The sequence below is a fragment of the Agelaius phoeniceus genome (assembly GCF_051311805.1).
Source record: "Agelaius phoeniceus isolate bAgePho1 chromosome W unlocalized genomic scaffold, bAgePho1.hap1 SUPER_W_unloc_2, whole genome shotgun sequence".
Lineage (NCBI taxonomy): Eukaryota > Metazoa > Chordata > Aves > Passeriformes > Icteridae > Agelaius > Agelaius phoeniceus.
This window is the reverse complement of record NW_027509867.1, coordinates 8553476-8565012: the sequence shown is the minus strand read 5'-3', so window position 1 is coordinate 8565012 and position 11537 is coordinate 8553476.

Here is an 11537-nt window from a genome sequence, read left to right as displayed (position 1 = left end):
CCATGGCCGGGAACAGGCCCTGAGCCCCGCAGGAGGATGGAGCTGGGCCACAGCCAAACTCAGCCCAGGCCAAAGCTGGGCTCAGCAGCCAGGGCTGCCAACGCATGGGCACAGAGGCTGGCACTGACAAATATCCTGGGCCCCCTCCCTGCTCTGTCCCTGCTACCAAGGGCACAGAGCAGCCTCCTCTCTGGGCCACTTGCCTGTTTGCAATGCCTTGCACAGGCGCTGGCCCTGCCCCACAAGGCCTGGCCTGAGTCCTGCCCCTGCACGCTCAGCCAGGCTGAGATGGACACTGATGGTTTCTGGGCCAGGCTCTTGGAGCCCAGCCCAGCTCCCTGCAAGCTCTGCCAGCTGCCCTGAGCTCTGGGCAGCACCAAGGGCCTCTCTGAGCCCAGCCCAGCCCAGCCGGCTCTGGCCCCACAGCTCTGCTCAGGCCAGGCTGCTCTGGGCACTGGCCCCACGGCCTCAGCCCCTGCCAAGGCCACAGCAGCAGCTGCAGCTGCCTCAGGACTCAGCCCCAGCCATGGGGGAAGGTGCTTGGCCAAGGCCAAAGGAGGCTCCCTGGCTGCCCTGCTCCCCTCGGCCTGAGGTGCTGAGAGCTCTGCAGCCCCTGCTGCCATCCCATCTGCCCAGGGCAGCACAAGAGGCCCGGCCTTGGGGCCCTCAAGAGCTGCTCCTACTCCAGGCCCAGGGCCCATGCCAAAGCTGGGGCAGCCACAAGGCTGTGCCCATTTCTGTTCATTGATGCTCTGATGGGGATGGATCCTCAGCCACTTGGAAGGTGATAATGTATTTTACTATCCCAAAGTCATCTTCGTTCTTGAGCTCTTCAGTTCAGGAATTCAGTGAAAAAGGCTCAGGAACATTTGTTCAAAACAATCAAAAAAGAACAGCCCCAGGGAATAATCTAAGTTTTCAATTCTACTGTGGTTAATTAGACATATTTCGGAAGTGTATTTAAAGTGATTCTGCTATATTGAAAAAAAAAAAAAAAACAGAGAGAACTGAGTTGTCCTGTTTTTTTTTCCTGTTCATAGTTTGGTATCACGAATTGATACTGACCAATTGATATTGGTCCCATTGATATTGACCCCCTGTACCTTCTAATGCAGTCTGAATAGATATGAACATCAAGACCCTTCATTGCTTGACAATCAACAACTTTTTCTCCCCACTCCCTCCCCACCATTTCCCTCATGCAACCCGTGGGACTCAAAAGTATCAGGAACAATGTGCCCAGCAGGAGCACTTCCTCAGTGCTCAGTACTGTTTGGGCAGCACAGTGTTAGGTCACAGGAACTGGCTGCCCAGAGAGGTAAGTGTGTCACTGTCCCTGGAAGTGTTTCAGGAAAGACTGGATGTGGCACTCAGTGCCATGGTCTGGGTGACAAGGTGGTGTTGGGTCCCAGGTTGGACTTGATGCTCTCCAAGGTCTTCTCCAGCCTGGTTGATTCTCTGATGATTGTGACACTGCAGGGCCCTGGGGAAGCAAGGGGCCATTGTGACACTGCGGGGCCTGGTGGCAGCAAGAGGACCATGGTGACACTGTGTATGACATGGCAGCACAGAGCCAAGGGGCCATGGTGACACTGTGGGGCTGGATGGAAGCAAGGAGTCCATGGTGACAGTCTGGGTCCTGGTGGAACCACAGAGGCCACTGTGACCCTGCAGGGCCTTGTGGAACCATGCAGAGCATTGTGACAGAGCAGGACCTGGTGTCATGATGGGGCCATTGTGACACTGCAGGGCCCCATGGAACCAAGGGGCCAGGGCTGCTCCTCAGGGACTCCTGGAATGAAGGAAACATGTTTGACACCGTGGTGGCCCTTGGGACCAAGAGGCCATTGTGACACTGTGGAACCAAGGAGAGCATTGCTGCACTGCCAGACCTGATGGAACCAAGGATCCATTGTGACACTGCAGGGCCTTGGGGGACCACAGTGCCATTGTGACACTGCAGGGCCCAAGGATCCAAGGGACTTTGTGACACCAAGGGGTCCCATGGAACCAAAGGGACATTGTGACACTGGGAGCCCTCATGGAATCATGGACACCATTGGGACACTCTGGGGCTTCATGGAACCCTGGTGACACCAAGGTGTCTGGGAGTGTGGATCTGCTGGAGGGCAGGAGGGCTCTGCACAGGGCTCTGGCCAGGCTGGATCCAGGGCCCAAATCCAACAAGGTGAGGTTGAACAAGTCCAAGTGCCAGGTCCTGCACTTTGGCCACAACAAGCCCTGCAGCACTACAGGCTGGGGACAGAGTGGCTGGAGAGCAGCCAGGCAGAAAGGGACCTGCAGGGCCTGATGGACAGCAGGCTGGACATGAGGCAGCAGTGTGCCCAGGTGGCCAAGAAGGCCAATGGCTCCTGGCCTGGATCAGGAATGGTGTGGCCAGCAGGAGCAGGGCAGGGATCCTTCCCCTGTGCTCAGCACTGCTTGGGCAGCACCTCGAGTGCTGTGTCCAGTTCTGGGTCCCCCAATTTAGGAAGGACCTGGAGGGGCTGGAGCATGTCCAGAGAAGGGCAACAAGGCTGGGGAGGGGTCTGGAGCACAAGTCCTGTGAGGAGAGGTTGAGGGAGCTGGGGTTGTTTATCCTGGAGAAGAGAAGGCTCAGGGCAGACAAGGCAGTGTCAGGGCACAGGCTGGACTTGATGATCTCCAAGGCCTTTTCCATCCTCGCTGATTCTGGGATTCTCTGAAACCACCCTTGGAGCAGTTGCAGGATGAGCCCTGGGCCTCCTCGTCAGCAGCTCCAGCAGCCCAGGTCCCTCAGCTTCTCCTGGCAGCCCCAAAGCCCATCCTGTCAGTCCTGCAGAGCCTCTGCAGCTCCTCCTCATTGCCCAGAACAGGGAGCCCCAGAGGCAGACACAGCAGCCCAGATGTGCCCCCCTGGCCTGGGGTGCCTCTGGCAAGGGAGCAGCAGCAGGCACTGCAGGAGCCTGCAGACAATTCCTGCAGCACTTGTAGGATGATCCTGCTGCCCAAGGGACGTTCCCAAGGGGCCAAGTCAGGAACTGCAATGGGGAGTGGGGCCAGAGAGGAAAGGGTAAACAGGGATGGGCTGTTTGCACGGGAGGGAACAGAGCTGGGCAAGAGGAAGAGATTTGTAGCAGGGAAGAGCAAAGAAAGCAAAGGAGAAGCCAAGGAAATGCTGAGGGCAGTTTGGGGGTGGCTGCCAGGCAGCCCTGGCTCTGAGCAACAGCGTCTGCAGTGGCACAGGAAAGTCCCAGCTGATGGGAACAAACTTTCTGGCTGAGTGCAGAGGCCAGGACAAAGCTGAGTGGTTTCCCTGGTGTCCCCCAGGCCTTGCTGGCCCCAGGGGCTGATGGCATTTGTGCTCCCTCAGGTTCATGTCCCCACAGCAACAGCATGGAGGTGCTGCCCCTGCTGTGTGCAATGCAAACAGGGGCTGCTGAGGCAGTGCTGCCGTGTCTGTGCCTGCAAGGATGGGGCACCTGTGTGAGCTGGGGGAGAGGCCAGGGCTGCAGAGGGGGGATGTTGTTGGCAGCTGCATGAGGACGCTCTGGGACGCTGGCCTGGGCTGTGCAGCGCACTGGGCATGGATCAGCCCCTGCTCTGCTGCTCCTTCCCGTCTGGCCCAGGGCCCTTGCAGAGCCCCAGCCATGCTGTTTGCCCCCAGCCTGCCCACGGCCAGCCTGGGGCTGCTGATGGGGGTTTCTGTGCTGAGCATTGGCCTGGCCGTGTTCTTGAGAGAGCCTGGGCAAGGAGCCTGGAGCCCCCAGGGCCTGGCCTGAGGCGTCAGTGCTGCCCCAGCAGTGCCCATGGCCTGTCCCTGCTGCAGCCCCGGCACTGCCACCCCCAGGGCTGTGCCCGGCCCCGAGAGCACTCAGGCCCTGCAGCAACACCAGGGCCACCAGGGCAGCGGGGCAGGGCCACGGCAGCAGCACTGGCAACACCAAGTGCTGCTGCTGCTGCTGCTGCTGGGCACAGCTGCTGGGCCAGCACTGATCTGCCCCAGCTCTGCACACAGACATTGCTGCTGCAGCTCCAGAGAAGGCAACAAAAGGGCATCTCTGCAGAAAACTCTGCTGGGACATCCTTTAGTTCCTTAAACGCCACAAAGAGCACAATCCCTCATTGACACACTCTGCGTCCACAGGAAAGGTGGAGAGAAACAAAATGAGAAATGGCACAACAAATGGCTTTTTTTGTGGACATTATGAAAACAGTAAAAGAAAAGAAAGAACCCACAACCAAGGAACAAGAAGTATCAAAGGTGACTTTTATTACAAATAATTAGAAGAAAATGGCCAGCAGTTTAATGTTTCTGAAACTATCCAGTCATCAGTCTCCACACTGCAGCCTTGAGCTCCTGGTTCCTCAGGCTGTAGATGAGGGGATTCAGGGCTGGAGGCACCACCGAGTACAGAACTGACAGGGCCAGATCCAGGGATGGGGAGGACATGGAGGGGGTCTTCAGGTAGGCAAACATTACAGTGCTTACAAACAGGGTGACCACGGCTAGGTGAGGGAGGCAGGTGGAAAAGGCTTTGTGTTGTCCCTGCTCAGAGGGGATCCTCAGCACAGCCCTGAAGATCTGCACATAGGAGAAAACAATGAACACAAAACAGACAAGTACCAAACAGGCACTTACAGCAAGAAGCCCAAGTTCCCTGAAGTAGGATTTGGAGCAGGAGAGCTTGAGGATCTGTGGGATTTCACAGAAGAACTGGCCCAGGGCATTGCCATGGCACAGGGGCAGGGAAAATGTATTGGCTGTGTGCAGCAATGAATAGAGAAAGGCACTGGCCCAGGCAGCTGCTGCCATGTGGGCACAAGCTCTGCTGCCCAGGAGGGTCCCGTAGTGCAGGGGTTTGCAGATGGACACGTAGCGGTCGTAGCACATGATGGTCAGGAGGCAAAGCTCTGCTGTAGCATAAAAAACAAAAAAAAATACTTGGGCAGCACATGCAGTGTAGGAGATGTTGCTGGTGTCCCAGAGGGAATTGTGCATGGCTTTGGGGACAGTGGTGCAGATGGAGCCCAGGTCAGCGAGGGCCAGGTTGAGCAGGAAGAAGAACATGGGCGTGTGCAGGTGGTGGCCGCAGGCTACGGCGCTGATGATGAGGCCGTTGCCCAGGAGGGCAGCCAGGGAGATGCCCAGCAAGAGGCAGAAGTACAGGAGCTGCAGCTGCCGCGTGTCTGCCAATGCCAGCAGGAGGAAGTGCCTGATGGAGCTGCTGTTGGACATTTGCTGGGGCTGCACATGGGTACCTGTTCATGGAGAAAGGACAGTGAAGAGTTCGAAGAGATACTGGTAACCAAAATCAAAGCCATTTCCCATACACCCTCCCCTTGAAGACACATAGACACACTTCTGTGTTCAAGAGTTTTGGTGTTTTCTTTATAAGCTCCCCCATACCTCTGCTGGTATTCTTGGATATCAGAAACCCTCAGGATTTCCACTGCCCTCTGAGAAAACAGAGCACGTTCTGAGTGGCAAAGTGATGAGCAGAGAGTGAGGGAAGATAATCTGTCATTCTGACATGTTCAGAATTTCTCTGGGTTTAAACTTTCTAAGTTGCATGATCACCCCCACCATGTTTCCCTTTAAAATTCCCCAGGTACTGCTTAGAGGAGATGGATCCACCACAGCCCAGCTCCACATTTGTAGCCAAGGACTCACTCTGCTCATTTCACCAACCCAGCAGCATTTTCAGTGTCACAACACCTCTGCCTTTCCCCATCAATCTTATAAACCAGAGAGGCACTAGGACAAGTTTTCACCCTGGATTGAGGCTCCCAGCTTGGACTGAAATTTCAGGGAGACTTCCAAGGTGTCCTTCTGATGGCATTGGATTGTGGGAGATGCAGCTCCTTCCCTGGCTGCACTGACAGCATTGCCCAGAGCCGGGCACTGGGGACAGCGTCACCCTGAGCCAGCTGTGCCCCTGCCAGAGCCCCCAGGGCCGGGGAGCTGCTCCCAGCCCTGTGCTCTGCAGAGGGAACTGGGCCCGGGGCTGCAGAGCTGCCCCACGGCTCTGCTGCAGCTCTGCCTGCACAGGAGGGGCTGCACGCCTTGGAGCCCCGGCCCTGAGGGCAGAGGCTTGGCTGGGGCACAGGAGGGAGGGGGCTTGTTCAGAGGGAGGGGCTGCACTGCAGGGGCTCCTGTGGGCATCTCTAAACTCTCCCTGCCACAGCATTGCTGGGCTTTGTTTTCTCTCATTGCCTGCTCTTCTCTCTGCTTCCTGCAGATTTCCCTCCTGCAGGTGTTTCCCTGTGCCTGATCTCTCCCTGCCAGCACTCACAGACCCCAAATCTCTGTGCACTCTCCTTGGCCCTACAGAACCCTGCCTGTTTGCAGGGCACTGGCTGGGGGCAGGTTCTGTTTGCAGCTTGGAGAAAGGACAGCTCAGGCTGAGCCTGATGGCTCCAGCAAAGGTGATGCTGCTGCTGTCCATGGGCAGAGTGGCTGAAACGACATTAGGGATCTCCTGTGAACCTATTGATCACTAAAAGGAACAGTTCAGATGTCTTAGACACTTCCAAAATATCATAATTATAATTCATAATTAATCTTTAATAATAATCCCCCCACTCCCTGCCATTCTCCAATATTAGGAAACTGAATACAAAGTCTTTGGAAATGTCTTAATATTTAATGAAATCCTTGTCTTGGAAATATTCTATGACTGATCAGCATCCTTCAGCATGTCAGAGCTTCAAGAGCATTTCACCTCCCCTGCACCAGAAATACCCAGAGTTGTACTCACAGGCTCTGCAGGCATTGGGATGTTCCAGCTTGAGGAGATGGCTCCAGGAGCTGCAGCTGCATTGTCCTGCAGCCAGAGGTTCCTGTGCCAAGGGCTGGCAGTGATTGTGCCCCAGGCACTTCTCAGCCCCTTCCCAGCCCTGACTGATTGAAGCTCTCTGTGCCTCTGTGCTGTGCCCGCGCTGGCTGCAGGCAGTGCCCCAGCCCTGCTGGGCTGGCACAAGAGCTGCTCCTCAAGAGAAATGTGCTTTTGAAGCTCTTCTTGGTGAGCAGGAGCTGCCTCTGTGCCAGGAGCCCAGCCCAGCTCAGCAGCACAGACACAGCACAAGGACTTTAATCAGCCTCTGGGCCTTTGTGCTCAGGCCCTGAACATCAGTCCCTGAGAGGGAGCTGAAGAAACCTCTCCAGAACTCCAAGGCAGAATCCAACTCCAAACTTTCTTGGACTTTTAATGGGTCCCAGTGAGGGACACGAGTGAGAAAGTGTCCCCAGGCCCCAGGCAGAGCAGAGAACTGCAGGCAGTGATGACAGGTGGGGACAAAGAGAAGCCAAGTCTTGGTGCCCTGGGGCACAGCAGGGTCTGTGCCAGCAAGGGCTGGGAGGAGACACCTTGTCCTGAGGCCCTGGGGCCTCCTGGCACAGCCCCAGCCAGGCTGGGCACTGTCAGCCCCTTGTGCTGCCCTCAGCATCCCCCCCTAGCCCACATCCCAGTGGCCTCAAGGATCTGCTGCAAGGAGTCCCTGGGGAGCCTTGCTCAGCAATGGCCCTGGGGGCTCCTTCATGCTCCCTGCAGGGACTGCAGGTTTTTCAAAGGACTTTGGGCTTGGCTTTTGCCTTGGAGGCTCTGAGAGGTTTGTGCAATCATGGCCTCCAATTATCTGCTGTAATTAGTCTCTGGAGAGGCTTTGTCAGGAACAACACTCAGTGGGGCTCATTAATACTTCAAGGTACTCCAGTTATTTGAAGGTACTTGGTGTTTCCCTTTTGATACAGATTCTGTGAGAGGTTTGTGCAATCATGGCTCCAATTATCTGCTTTAATGAGTCCCTGGAGAGCTTTGTACTGACACTCAGTGGTGCTCAGTAATGCTTTGAGCTTCACAAATTTTTTAAGGTAGTTTGGAATTGTCTTTTCCACATTGAGACTCTGAGAGGTTTTTGGTCAATCCTGGCCTCCAGTTCTCTCTTCCATGGAGTCCATGAGGAGCCTGTGTTGGGGATGGACCTCACTGAGACCCATTCATGCTTTGAGACACTTTGGGGTTTTCTTCTGACTTGGACTCCTGGAAAGGTTTGTGCAATCTCCTCTCAGGCCCTGAGGTTCCAGGGCTCAGCTCCAAATGCACCACAGTGCTCATCAGGATGCAGCAAGTCCTGACAAACTATGGCTCTGCCTTGATTTCCCTCTGCTCTTATGCAGTTTATCAGGAACCTATCTGGAGTGATTTTGGTTTGCTAATTTGAGATTTCTCAGCCAATGCATCTATTAGTGCAGTGGGATCAATGTTGGCTAATTACCATTGCCCTCACTGGAATATATTTACCCATTTCCTGCTGTGAGATAGGATTAGGAGAAAAGAAAAGTAGGCTCAAAATTTTAAAAGGGTATATAGAAAAGTTTATTACCAGTAAATAGGAGAAAGATTAATAAGAATCTGAACACTTCTCCTCTCCCTACAACCTTTTCTTTCTTACTGACAATGCAAGGAGACAAAACCTGAAAGTTTCAGTCACTTTACACCATCTAGAACAGTCTTCAGTTCACTTAGGGAGAGGAGTCTCTCTTTCATGCTATGGAGACTTCTCCATAAGGAAAAAGTTCATTCGTGGCTCTCAATTCCCACAAATAGCAGCTGCTCAGAAAATCTGCAATTGTGAGGTCTCTCCCATTTTTCACAGCTTTTCCCACAGCTGTTTTTATGGGCCATGTCAGCTTATGGGGTATGAGTTTAAAGATGAGCTGTTCAGGAGCAAAGATTCTCTTCATCTATTTCTGAAATCATCTTCATCTCTGAGAACAGAGATCTTCTTCTTCTCTCCCTGAGGGCATAGGATCTCACCACTCTTCTCTCTTTCTCTGTTTAAACTTCTCATGGGATCACAGCTACTTCAACATTTGCCTACTTTAGCATGGAGGTTTTTGCTGAACAGGTCATCTCCCCATATTTTCAATTCGTTATAGGGAAAAAGAGAGTCTGACATATTAATTACATCCTTCTCCATAGCTTTTCAAGAGGATTTCAGGCTGCAAGATCAAGGCATCTCCTCATCCCTCCCATCTGGGGCTCAACTTCCCCTTCAGTGACCTCGGTGTCTTCATGTTGTTCCTCTGTGTGCCTGCAGTTTGTCCTTTTCTCTCACTGGAGGGAGGATGGAAGCACTGAAAGAGTTCATATCTCACCCGGGGCCTGCAGATGGTTCCGTGCCCCCGGCCGGGCTCGGTGCTTGCGGCCGGAGCTGTTTTACGATGGAGGTTTCTGCAGCGGCTGCGCTGGGGCTGTGTCAGGATGGGCCGCGCTGGGGCAGGGCCAGGATCTCAGCAGCCAGGCCAGAGCACAGCAGCAGCACGGCCGGGGCCGATGGCTTCTCCTGCCCCTGCCCGGGGCTTGCGGCTGAAGCCCAAGGGTGGCAGAATCTTGGCCGAGCCGGCCCGGCCCGGGGCTGCTCCTGGGGCCCGGCGGATCCTGGCTGGGCCCGGGCTGGCGGCGGGGCAGGGCTCAGCAGGGCCCAGATGTTCCCAACTGCAGCCATGGCCCGGCCCGGCCTCGGCCCCGCGGCCTCCCCTGCCCTGCCCGGCAGCCGATGGGGCCTGGCGGGGTCCCTGGGAAGGGGCCCGGCCCCACGGCAGGAGCCGCCCGGCCCGGCCTGGCTGAGACGGGGCTGGGTCAGCCTTGTTACCTCTGTGCCAGCCAGAAGGGAAAGAGACCCTCCCAGGCTTTCTCATCTTTAACATGTGTCTTCACAGAAGCGTGTACATTTTCCTTAGCAGTTTAACAGATTGTCAATTCTCAAAGTTAATTACTGATTGGTTTTTTAGTCAGACACAGAGGAAACTGCTAGCAGCTTCTCTTGGAACATCACTTCCATGATGCCAAACCCTCACAACAGCACAGAGCACAGAGTTCCTTTGTCCATATGTAGTAGTCATGTGCCCAAGTCCTCAAAAACTCTTCTTGGGAGATGTCTGGGCACTTTCCAAGGTTTTTTCAACTGAAAGCATTCAGCTCAGAGTCTAAGAAAATCACCAGAAGACATGGCCAGACTGACCTGTCTGTCCTTGGGAGCAATCTTTGGATATATGGAATTTGGGAGGCCAAATTCTAATTTTGGCCATGGACCATGGACATGAAGGTTGGTTCTTTTCTGTAGGAAGGAAGGAACAGAGCCCCAGTGTTTGCCAGGCAGAAGAGAGTGACCACCAGAGGACAAGGCCAGCCAGAAGTGGCAGGTTTTTTTCTGAGAGAAACCCTTGCATATAGGAAAATTTTTAGAGAGAATACCAATTTTGGCAATGGACATTTAAAAAGAGGGACAGTTCTTTTCTATAGCAAGGAAAGCACGGAGCCCCAGTGTTCCAGGAGCTGATGAGAGGCAGCCCTTGACATCACAACATCAGCCAGACCTGTCAGGGGCCCTGGGAGGCCAAGCCAGCCAGACCTATTCCATGTTCCCTCACTTCCATGGGGCCCCACATTGTCCCAATGGTCCCTTGCTTCCCTGAGGCCCTGAGGTGTCATAATGCCCCCTTGGTGACACCAGGCCCTGAAGGGTCCCAATGGTCTCCATGGTTCCATCAGGCCCCACAGAGCCATAAGGGTCTCTGGGTTCCATGAAGCCCCGCTGGGTCACCATGGCCCCTTGGTTCCATGGGCTCCAGTGGTGCCACCATGATCCCCTTGGTTCCATGGGGTCCCCACAGTGTCCCAGTGATCTCCATGGGAAGGGAAGAACCCAGCCCCAGTGTTGCAGGGGCAGCCACCAGAGGCCAAGGCCAGCCAGGCTTGATGGTACTGGCAGATTGTGCCTGGGAGCAATCCTTGGATATACAGAATTTTGGAGGTGGAATCCCAATTTCAGACATGGACACCTAGAGGATAAGGATGGTTGTTTTCCATTGGAAACAAAGCACGGAACACTGATTACACAGTAACATTTGGGGATCTATGGGAAGCATTGGGGATCGTTTCTGCACCTCGTGACCCAAAAGGAGCTTCTCTAATAAACTTTGCCTGAAGCTCCCACTGTGCCCATGACAGGAACCCATAGTGTCTGGGACATCCCGGCTCTTTGGCATCCTGGGAACTCCTGGGATATCACTGTGGAATGGCTGTGACTGCCTCTGACCACAGGGCTCTTTACCATCCCAGAAACGCCTGGGAGGTCTCCATGGAGCCCCTGTCTCTGCCTGTGACATTGCAGCTCTGGAACAGCCTGGAGATTCATGGAACCCTTCTGAGGGCCTGTGACAAATCTGATCCTTAGTAGGCAACCATCACCAGTCCACTGTTGCTATGGACAGTTTCCATGGACACCATCACCAGCCCCCTGTTCCTATGCTCAGTCCCTTGGCAGCTCCATGGAGACCCCATGCCAGAGGTGGTTGCCATGGCCACCAGGGCTGGCACCAGCTGGGATGCTCGGTTTCCACGGGCCGGGCTTCAGGAATGGGATTCCCCAATTTCCTGCTCCCGCTAAAACCACGCTGCCCTCGCTGCCCTCCCGCCTCCCATGGAAAGCACAAAAGGCAAAGATCCCGGGCTGGGATAAGAACAATTTATTGGGAACAGCAACGAGATAAA